Consider the following 12,019-nt stretch of genomic DNA (forward strand, 5'->3'; position numbering starts at 1 on the left):
ATAATATGATCTGACAGTAATAAAACAAAATGATCGTTACCTGTGGTATGACAATTGATCCCAAGATTTTGTTATCCTGACACAGAGCGGTACACTGGACACTTAGGCGCGGTACCGTACGCGATCACAACAGCGGATCGACATGATCGGCACTAGCCGTTGCGAAAAAATTATTAACAACAAATTTCGCTATAGTAAAACCAATTTTGACTTGTGCGGTTTTTTAATACACATAGCTGTTATGGGCGGTGTTTTCAATATAGAGACCGCCGCGCCGGTCACCGGCTGTAGGGTAGGTAGGTAGGTAGGTATGTGTGCGGGCGGCTGCAGGTGACGGTCAGGTTGTTATTATTATTATTGCGTTGAAAATAACGTGTTAGCCGTTTTTAGCGCAACGGGAAAAACAATAATATCGAACACGAACAACGGCGACAAAACGACAACGACCACGACGACGAGACAGCGACAATAGCGAACGGGTCGGTACAATATCGTTACAGTGAGTCCGAGTGTGTTGTTCGCGTATCGGATGCGTCTGTTCCACTGCCGGCCCGGAGGACAACCCAGTTTCGCCTGGCGCGTCTTCGGCCGCCACCGCGCCCGTTACCGTTGTCCGTCGACGTCGTCCCCACCCCTGTGTCGGCCGGACCGGCGGCGTAGATCGCGACGGCACCGCGCTGTGCACTTTTGCTTTCCGCCGGGTGACACGCGACTCATCTCTCCCGCGCAAACGCCGCCGCCGCCACACGCACATACAGGTACCTACCACGGTATGTGGCCCAGTTTGCGGGCGCGAGTGGGCGGCGGCGGCGGCGGAGGGGACCGAGTACCGTCGCGGCGCGTTCGGGGGGCGTTGCGGACGGCCGGCGAGCGGGGCGAAACGGGGCGGCGCCCGGGTCGTCTCGGCAGTGGGGCACGGTAACGGGTTGGCTCGACGCCGGTCGGCGGCCCTATACGCGCGTTCGGCCGGGCAGACGGTGCCATCCCGGGGGTGGGGGGCGCCCTAAAACGCCGACGAAAGACGTCCCGCGAGTTGTACAGTGCTCTTTGCTCAGTGCGCGGCCGGCCGACGTGAAAACTGCCTGGCCCGCGCTTTTGTGTGCCGTTGCCGCCGCGATCGTTCAGGTTGTCGCTGTACAGCATACGCGATTTGTAGCAGGCTAATATTGTTGGCAAATATTTCTATATTTTATTATTATTATTATTACTGTATGGATAAATATCTTAAAGATAGATATATCTTTTACGAGTTACATATAATTTATCAAATAAATGTCTGTACAACATTGGGGGTGATTGAAATAATAACTATATAAATGATATTCCGAGACCAAATTCGGATTCATCGAAATAATCCACAAATTAAAAGTATTTTTGGTCATACAGTGTAAATATTGACGTTTTTGTAAAACAAAACTGCTATGGGCGAGGTCTTTCCCTCTAAGTAAGTACGCCATAGCAGAATTGGTTATGCATCAATGCGACACTTTGATACAAAAAAAAAAGGAATTAATAATTTATTAATAAACGTTCTTATCGTGTATCAATTATTCAAGTAAGATTAGACATCAACCTCAAAAATAAATAAACTACAAAAACTTTTTTTTACAGATAATGGCTAATAGTATAAAAATTAAAAACACTAAAAATATAGATGAAATAGCTATATTATAAATTTTGTTTAAAAAACTAGTTCTTCTGTGATTCATTCATATCCGCGGTCTACTGATGTAACATCTTTTTATTAGGAAATTTATCGACTGATTTGAATTATATTTTGTTGGCGGAAAGGGCAAGGTACAAATTTGGCGCAAAAAGGAATCTACTGTTACTTCATTTAGCGGTAAACGGTTATGTCCATTAATATAACCAATTTTTGTTTATTTACCAAGTATATAATTGTTTAAATAAGTGACAATCAAACACTTTATAGTATACCACAACCAACATTAAGCTAACTAAATTAAAGTAAACATAACTACAATTTTTTAAATTAAGTCAACTATACAACATTTTGTTGTCACTTTTTTAGTGCAACATGATTTATGAGCCAACAATGTATAGATAAGCTAATAAGAAACTTGACAACTTGTTAAAATCCATCCCAATGTAGGTATTAATATTATCAATGCCCAATATTTAAAGTTACAATAATTTTGCATACATTGAAATGTACAATTTATAATTTATATTGATATTCTTTTTGTTTTATACGATTTTTTATAATTGTTAATAAGTATAATAATAAAAACAAGTATTTGTATCTTGTTAAATGATCTTAAATCTGCAAATGATTTTAAACTCTATTATTTTTTTTATTATTGTAAACTATACATTTATACTCTCTTCATCTTAATATTATTGTCAAACAGATAAAATAATTTATACATGTGTTTAATGGTTATCTTAAGACAATAGTGTGTTGTGTTCAGTGTGAAGAAAATATTTTGCATTATTCATGTGCGTCGATAATAACGTGCAATTTTTATTAAAAATTTAGTCGGCCTAACTATTTATTTAGGTATTACGCCTAGAAATGTATTGTGTCCCTATATTAATTATAATTTGAATTGGACTAACTATGTATTTCTTTTTCGTTTTCACGCAAATTTGAAAAAAAAAATCGGACCAATTATACGTTATAAAAGTTAATTAAAATATAATAAATTGATAGTATAAAAAATAATATTTTCACACTGCCACTGACATACATATTAATTAGCTACTTTACAGATTATACCCTCCGAAATCGGGTACAAGTATATTATGTTTTAATTACAAATATGAGATGGATGGTATACATTATTATTATGGATATAGTATGGGATTAATGCCTACTTAAGTAGAGTTTATAATAATATGTATATAATAAAACAAATATGCGTTCGTTTAAGTCTCCAAATATAAATAAGAATATTGTAATACTTAATGTATAATAAATTATATGTAGGTACTATTATTTATAATAGTTAATGTTTTAAAAATACTACTCACGAAGTATAATTAGCATTATAGTATAATGGTTATAATGTTTTACTTGTATTTAAAATATGATGGTTGTAAGATTTCGTAGATTTAATAATTCAAACAAAGTTCTGAAAACATATAACATTTGTTTGCTGTTTGGGTAATCACTTGTAAAGTTAAAGCCCTCATATGAAAAAGTTTGTTTTTTTTAACATTTTTTATTATAAAAAATTATCATATACCTAACCTAAAAGTATTATAATAGTAATGTTGACCTCATGTCGTAGAATGTAGCCTTAGACGTTTCATTTTTGTATACGTCTCGCTTTATTATATATACAGTCATACAGACCAATGCTGTAATCAATATTGCTTAATCTATTCCTCGTGTAATGTGCGTTTAATCCAATTACAAACAGCCAACAGCCGTGCTGTCATAATATATAACGGCAAACTTTACACGTTTACTGAACCACACAGTCATTGATTGATGAACGCATAGTCCTGTAGGCCATCTATAAGTTTTCACACTTTTGCGTCTTAAATTGTAATATTAGTATTTTTACGCCGAATTTTAGTAGGTGCAGCGAAAATTATCAGGTCGCCAAAAGACGTACAAAATATAATAACATGCGGCTTCGCTTTGAAGGTTACTGTGAATTTGGAAACCTTTGGTGATTTTTAACATTATGCTACAAGAAATATTGCTAAATATGTAAAGTTATAATTGTATGAATGTATTAAAACTTTCATGGATATATTATAATAAATACATGATAAACAATGTAGTAAATAGTAAATACCTATTATTATAATAGACAAGCCAATGCACGCTACACGACGCACTAACGGGTTCAAGGCACGATGGTTTTGAAATTATTAATTAATCGATTACTTTAAATAGGTTTAGAGATTATGATCAGTATAGTCTCAATTCATTATGATGAATTTTTGGTTTTAATAATTATTATTATAAGCTGGTAACAATAATTATGTATATTATACAAATTATATTTTTATCTTCTAAATTGTCAACATTAAAAATGTAAGTGGGTTTAATTTGTTTTAATTTTGTAATACCAACAATATTTTGATAAAAAATACACGTGTATATTTTGTACCTATGTAGGTATATAATACATAATATACATAATATCTTATATATATATATATACACAATATTTGCAAAGTATAAAAATGCAGATACCCTATCATACAACTGTAAAATGCTACAACTTATTAAACATTTTTTGTGTGAAAGGTTGAGCTGACTTTATATAATTTTAAAAATATATTATATACATATAGTGTATACATGTATAATATATTATATAACACACATATAAGAACTTATTCCTTAACCACCGATGATGATGATCTACAATAAGCTTAATTTACATTTTACTTACGAGTTATGACCCGCACATCTAAACAAGGCGAAAGAGTCTGTTATGTCTTTTATTGTCATTAAAAAATAAAGACTGCCTCAGCTCACTTGTGGATACTAGAAAATAATGTCTGAAATTTCGCCTATCTTTTTTTTCAGAAAGAGATAACTAAATATATTTTAAAAAATATACACAACAGCTAAAAACTATATGTAATAGCCTACAGCTATACACCTTATTACAAAAGGTCAGTGCTGGACATAATTGATTATAAACTCTGTAGCGCTAAAACATAATATACCATGTAAAAAAAAAGTCAGTGTGAGTAATATCAATCAAGCAACAATATAATGATAATAATAATATTAAAATATAAAGGCATATTACTTTTGCAATGCCCTTAAGATAATATAGGTATTATTACTGTATATATATATAATACAAGTATGTTATTACTGTCGAACAAAATCGATTTATAATTACTATAATAACAGAACACAGATTATGGTTGTTATTACAGTATTTAGACGGTGTATATGTGTTTAAAATTGTAATTGCACACAAGTACTGTGTTAAATGTGTTTAATTATACTAAGATACAGGTTGTTTTATTTAGTAAGTCCATGTTGACTCGCTATTAGCATACATGTTAGCTGTATATTTATACAGGTGTCCCACAATGTTTTAAAGAATAAAACAAATTTGTTCTAGTAAATATTTTTAGGATTTTTTTTACTACACATCTATAAACTATAACAGTATAGAGTATAAATATATTTGAAAACAAATCTTAAAATATTCACTAGAACAAAAATTATTTCACTTGTCAAATCTATATGGGACACCTGTATATGTACAACCATAATATAATATATTATGTTAGGTATGAATATTTACGTGTTAAAAATTGAATTTTTTTCATTCATAATTTATATACTTACCTAGCAGCTACCAATATTGTTAAAGTATTAATAATCATAACAGACGTAGGTCAGAGCGACTAATAGTATAACAATAATATAGTAAGCTACATTAAAAAAAATAAAAGAAGAAAACTAATGAACAATTATCCTTATACGGATAAAAAGACCTTTTTTCAATTTTGAATGGGAAAGAGTGAACTTTTTGGTCCAATAGAGTACCTTTCTGGTTTGATTACTGATTTATAGATTAGCTTAATGAAGTAATCGATTCAGCGACTAAGAGATATCGTGGGCCCAGACCCACATTTAAAAAAAAAAACCTTATTGTAAGAAAATAATATACCTTCTCCAAAATAATGTTTTACCTAAAACGATTTCTAAGCTAATCAATTTCCGTTGGACAGACTAAAAATATCATAGGGATTTGTTAAAAGCGTAATCTATGTTTATTTTTCGAAGGTAAACCATGTAAAAACAAGTTGTCTTATTGATGTTTTTTTTACTTTTCTTTGCATGTCCGGTGGAGTTTTTGGTCTGAATACTGACATGCAGTTATCTACAATGCACGACGAATACTTATTTTTTTCATTGCTACTGGAACACGGGACGTATAAATGTTTTTTTTTGTAAAAATCAATTATTATGTTGTGTTCTACTTTGGAATTCTTCATGATTTGATCATTGGAATAGCATTTTTAATCACATCTAAAACGTATTGTTCCAGACACAAAACACTTGTAATAAACCATGGTAACATCAATTATATTATTTGTTTGTAAATATTAAATAATCATATACACTCCGGCAGTTGTATACTATCACAACAGCAGTTATCTTATATTGGAAAAGTCAATAGCTCAGTCTCGGACAGCTACCTGTATTACATTAATGAATAATCAATTATAATATTATGTCGAAACTGGCATAGACAATTTTTAATCTAATCATTGACGATGATCAGATTGTATATTGTCATAAAAGTACATCTACCTACATCACAGTAACACCACAGTTAAATGATAACCTATAAACTACAAGTATTAATATACTCATTATTGAGGAAGTTGTTTTTAAATGCATCGTACGATTATTTTCATATGGCATTATTGTAATTTTATCAGGCAAAACATCTGTTGGGTTAGCAATTCTCATAACACCTCAAGTACGACTTTAGCTTTAATTGATTAAAACACACAATTATAATGATTGTGCGGTTATGGTTTACCAGGTTTTTATTTTTAGTAATAATTTCTGCTAGTTCTAAAACACAAGGCATGTTCTTAGGTTACTATTGTGCTTATTATTTAATTGGTACGCATTTAATTTTATATTCAGCTACTTTGCAAACATTTGTAATTGAAATCTATTGATCTTTTTCTTTACATCCGTTGTTCGTTTGTTATAAACACAAACGTGGTGTCTTAGAAATAAGTGTTTAGGTGTTGCAGTTTTCCGGTGTTTTACACATCTGGGACAGTGGCCTGACCAGATGAAGCAGTTTTAGAGGTTATATCCCTCTACATTTTTTAGACAATACAATTATTCACCGATACATTATCTACAAGTCGGAAGTACTTTAAACGCCTTAACCTCTTCAGAAGTCAATACATTCTGTTTGCTCTAATGGCCCGGTGAATAGTTTTTCCTTATTTTAAATCACTGCTACCTCAGAGAAGGAAAAAAAATCAGTGATCGAGTTTTAAAGTGTCGATGACCTAGAGTAGTACTGTCACATAAAAAATAATTTAAAAATTCTTATGGGTCTGTTACGTGGGCAACCTGTAGGCTGTTTATTTTAATAATATATAGACGATTTTTTTAAACCCATACGTTTCATAAAGAATAACATTTTTATTTTGAATCGACATCATCGCAACCTTTCTAATATCCATATCTTACAGTTACCTACATAGACAATCAAAACTAATTATGGAAATGACATAATACCCATGCGCTTGTCATTCATATATTATTTATAAGCTGCACTTTTTTGGATCAAACTTAGCATATGTATATCTTTTGGAACTTTGAGAGTGCACGGGTGTAGTTAAGACACCATTAGTACTTATAAGGATAACTTATAAGGGGTGACACGTAGAAAAATAAAAAACGTTCGATATTAGTATCGAATTTTCGAGATCACTATGCTGATTGGTTACAGTCCCGATGGCATTTAAACCAGTAGAGGAGGGGGTTGGAAAAGGGATGATACGTAGTAAATAATCGAAAACGGCCGATATAAGTATACAGTTTTTGGGATACGTTTATGTTGGTATTGGTATTGTTTTATTTTTGTATACACGTACTTAGATATTCTGTATACGATAAAAATCAATCGCAGTTAAACTAGGTACACATATTTTTTGTAAAACGTCAGATTCTAAAAATGTTTTTTTTTTTGTTGAAACTGTCAAAACGTTTCATTTTATACGTCAAACAATCGTATACACTTATATAAATACACTTTTTAGTTTTTATTTCGATTTATAACGTGTAAAATATAATATTATGCTCATCATCGGTTTTCCAAGAACTGTAGTAAACGTTTTTATACAACTAAAAAAAAAATTCCATATTCTTAGTCTATTATACGTTTTAATATACAATAACCATGTAAATCAGTTACAATGTATACATAACAATAAAATATAATGATAAACTTTCACATATCGAACTCTGTTTTTGTATAAAATATATAAGTAAATAAATATACCTAAATTTTAAAATATCCGTTTTACGCAGTTAAAATTTATATTTTTGTCAATATTGAAAATCACATGAAAATTGTCTTCAACATTTTTTTTTTCTATTTATGAAGATCAATTGCTTATGCCTAGCAATTATGTAGACCAAACAAGAGGATTACACAAAAAATAGTTATGATAGCTATTATATTATACCTATAGCTTTACATGTCCAAAATAGTAGGAACGTCGACTGGACAATATAATTGCGTTTAGACCTTAGTGCATTGATGACCGATGAATCATGCAAGAAGACGCTCACGGTTTGTTGTGCTCGGGCCGGGTAAGATAGTGGTGTACCACGATATAATAATACATAATATACAAACGCTTATAAATCCGTCGAGTTGTGTGTGTGTGTGTTCCCCGAGAGATACTTTGAAGTCATACAACCATATAGTTGTAACGACAAGATAGATAACTGGAATACTAATCGCACACATACTGTATAATAATAATATGTAATGTTTTTAACGTGCCAAAGTGTAATCAGACTATCCCATTTCCAGCGCGAATAAATCGAATCGGTCGCCTGGGTGGCGGTATCGCGTGTAGTTTGTGAATGAAACATATTATAATTATTTGAGTTTGTTTTTTTTTTTTTACCTCCGTGCGTAGGTGTCACGTGCAGCGTAAAAATAAGTCATCTGCGTTCATAAACATGCCAAAATGGAGATAAACTTATACGTTTTGTTTCTGTTGGAAAAAATATGTTGGACTTTTTAAAGTAAAACACAACAACAAAATCTAGCTTGAACTAATTGAGATAGAACAAAAGAACACAAATCGGTACACGGTAAACCTGTATATTATTAAAAATGACCCGCTATGCATAAGGCGGCGGTCACCGTTCGGTAAACCACTGACCGTTGTATATTTTTTTTATGATTATGATTATTCAAGTTCTTTTACATTGGATATAGTTAGGCAAATCTCGATTGTAGGATGTATTACGGACACTCTAAGCGTGGACGTGACCAATGAGGTGTAAATGTAGTTGAGACGTTGGTTGTGCCAGTGGGAAAAACTAAACATTTTACGACATTTCCTATACACAAGAAAACAATAGGTCCTCGCGCGGTCGGGTTATTCGGTCGTTCAACGTTTTTTTTTTTATAAATGTATATATTGTACATGTACATATATATATATATATATATATATATACGCTACTATAGAGTCGTTTGGATTATACGAAACATACATCAACGTTGTCATTATACAATACTCGTACTATTTTTTTTTTTTCTACTAGCGCATACAGACAGGCTCGTTACTTGCATTAGGTCAAAAGTTGACGTTTCCATAACATCTGTGCGCAGGTGTAGTACACGCCGAAAGGGTTAACCGCGTGTACCCACGCTAAAGAAATTACCATTTTCGCCGTGTATATGGGAAGGAAGTGACAATCACCACTGTTGTTGACCTTACGACACCATAAATTATGATAATCTTCCGTGTAACCGGAACTGACGACCAGCGCTCTGAAAAGCGCATAACTAATTTACAAGTTAATACTTAATAATAACAGTAACTATATCTATTCGTCTATTCAGAACTACATTATGAAATTCAGTACAAACAGTGTAAAACGCATTAAATTATACAACTGATTTACAAGTGAGTAAATTTAATTTTATGTAACTATGTAGACTTATTTACCAAAAAAACTATTTTTACTTGAACGTGCCTTATTTAGGATAAGAGATTGAAACCGAGTAAAAAAAGAACCGGTATTAAACCTTAAATTTAAGTTAAAGATAGTTGTAGCAAAAAAAAAAATCCATTCATAATAGCTAGTAATAATTATTAAAAATAAGTTAAAACCCCAATGATCAATATTTTTTTTAAAATAATTATTGTATTACTCATTGTTTCGAGTACATCAATATACAGTATAAATAAGTTTTAGAAATATTTTCAAATTACATTAAAATATGCAATACACGACGAAAGAAGGAGATAAGCAAAATATTACGTCCAAAATAGGACGTAATATTTTTGTCAATCCATTCAGGCATAATTTTTAGATAATTCACTTTTACATCAGCTAAAGTATAACATAAATAGTCTATGGACGTGTTAAAATCGTTCATCTTCCGTGACTGTTTGAATATATAATGGGTGTCGTTGATATTTTAATATGTATCATACGCCATATATATTATACATAGTATACTAAATAATATATTATTTTATTTATTAGTTTTACTTACACACTTACAATAACAATTGATGGCACTTGGGAAAACCAGTTTTTCCGTCTTTGAGATTATTAACTTGCGCATATTCTATGTTGCGGATTTGCACTATTTTAAACGATTATAATACATTAAATATATTAATTTAACATTTGTATTATCATTACATAATAATGCATACATTTTGTAAGTAATCATCGTTATCCCTCCTGCAAACGACCATCGGCGTAAAACGTCAGTTGAGCTGTTTACATTTAGATGCTCGTATTTTCCTAATCGTCTACATAAAGCAGCTTATCATTTTATCAATCACGATGAATTAATTAGAAAATTTAAAAAAAAGTTCGTGTATTGCTAAACGCATTGTGTAAATATTATGGGTAGGTATTGCATTATACAATCATACTAATAATTATAAAAATAATGTGGGGTTTTCCGAAAAACAGTATTATGTTATTTTTCTTCAAAGTAAATTATTTTGTAATTACAAAGATTATAATAAACATTTAGTGATAAATTAATTGAGTTTTAATTTTATTTTCAGTTAATTTATTTATACTATGAACTGATAGACAAGTTAATACATTTGTATTCTTAAGTTATCAAATTTAACGCGTAACAATAAACCTTGACTACATTAATTATACATGAAACATATCAATAACGATTGGTTACTAAGAATGTTATACGCATACTATAGAATTACACTGGTACTGACAAAACATGCGTCGGTGACATAAAACAAAACCGTCGGCGTAGGGAAACACATGGCAAATCTGTTTCAGACGCGTCGCGGCCAAAAGCGCTATCAAAGCTTGTTGATAAACGGCAGCGGAACGTATACATCTAAAAGCCGGTCTGGTCCACGTTTCTGTTGTCCATGTACGTCTAAATCGCACGAAAATGTCTTAATCTGGATCACATCCAATGATAAATCACATATAAGACCGATGTGTGCTCTACCAAAACGGGGCTTCTCCATATAGGTCCCGCGCAACAGACGGTCTTCAAACCCAAGTGGAAATCGGCAAAAATGTCTCAACAGAGGTGTACACAGATTTCTGTTGCGGCATGCAACATTTTTACCAATCACGTTGTTCGACAAATAATATCGTAAGATCTATTCAATCGAATAGATGAATCGCGCAGCGCTTTGAAGATGTCCGAACAACGTTTTTCTTAAATTGTTGTTTTTTTTTTTTTTTTTAATGACAATGTACCGCGTTAATTGTCTTTTGTCTCTTCCAAGCGTCACATAGACACACCAGCACCGCACAATAGATTCGTTCCGTCTTCATCGACAAAGACAATGCACAACACATTTTTCCCAAAGTCTCCTCATCCACACCATAGACCTATGTACTACTAAATACGGGAAGACTGATAAACATATTTTTTGCACTCCAATTACTAATTGAAGCGGAAAAACACTCGACGAGAAACTTAAAAACTGGAATACACACCAAAAATGACTTCCTGTCTCCTGCATTTCTATTTTATCACTTTCCATCTTGCGACTGATATCATAAACATCGTAGTAGATATACATATAGAAAAGTCATGTATTACAGTTCAAACATTTTTATCTAGAGACAACTATTAAACGATTTCAAATAGCTCAAGTATACATACAAATGTTAATCATATATCGGAACACGGTTAACTGTTTACAAGTCGTTGAAAGCATTAAAAATCAATAGCACCTCAAGAGTCACAACGTAAAATCTATTTTTCTTTTACATTTTTTAAGCAGTTTGACCTTAGTGCTGATAAGACATTGATTAATTATGTTATAT

The 12,019-nt window shown here is 32.1% G+C and overlaps 1 protein-coding gene across 1 annotated transcript in view; it reads right to left on the minus strand.

Annotated features, from left to right (window-relative positions):
• The window catches only part of LOC126835852 (transcription factor hamlet-like), a 48,782-nt gene extending 48,185 nt beyond the window's left edge, over positions 1-597 (minus strand). The window contains exon 1 of the mRNA XM_050568700.1: positions 41-597. The gene's annotated coding sequence lies outside the window, so the exon portion shown is untranslated. The remainder of the gene's footprint in view (positions 1-40) is intronic.
• Positions 598-12,019: the final 11,422 nt, after the last annotated feature.

Source organism: Adelges cooleyi, unplaced genomic scaffold, assembly GCF_023614345.1.
Source record: "Adelges cooleyi isolate 19-005CV unplaced genomic scaffold, UGA_ACOO_1.1 ACOO_flye_CR_arks_rails_tigmint_CR_PRNA_23, whole genome shotgun sequence".
In the NCBI taxonomy this organism is placed as follows: domain Eukaryota; kingdom Metazoa; phylum Arthropoda; class Insecta; order Hemiptera; family Adelgidae; genus Adelges; species Adelges cooleyi.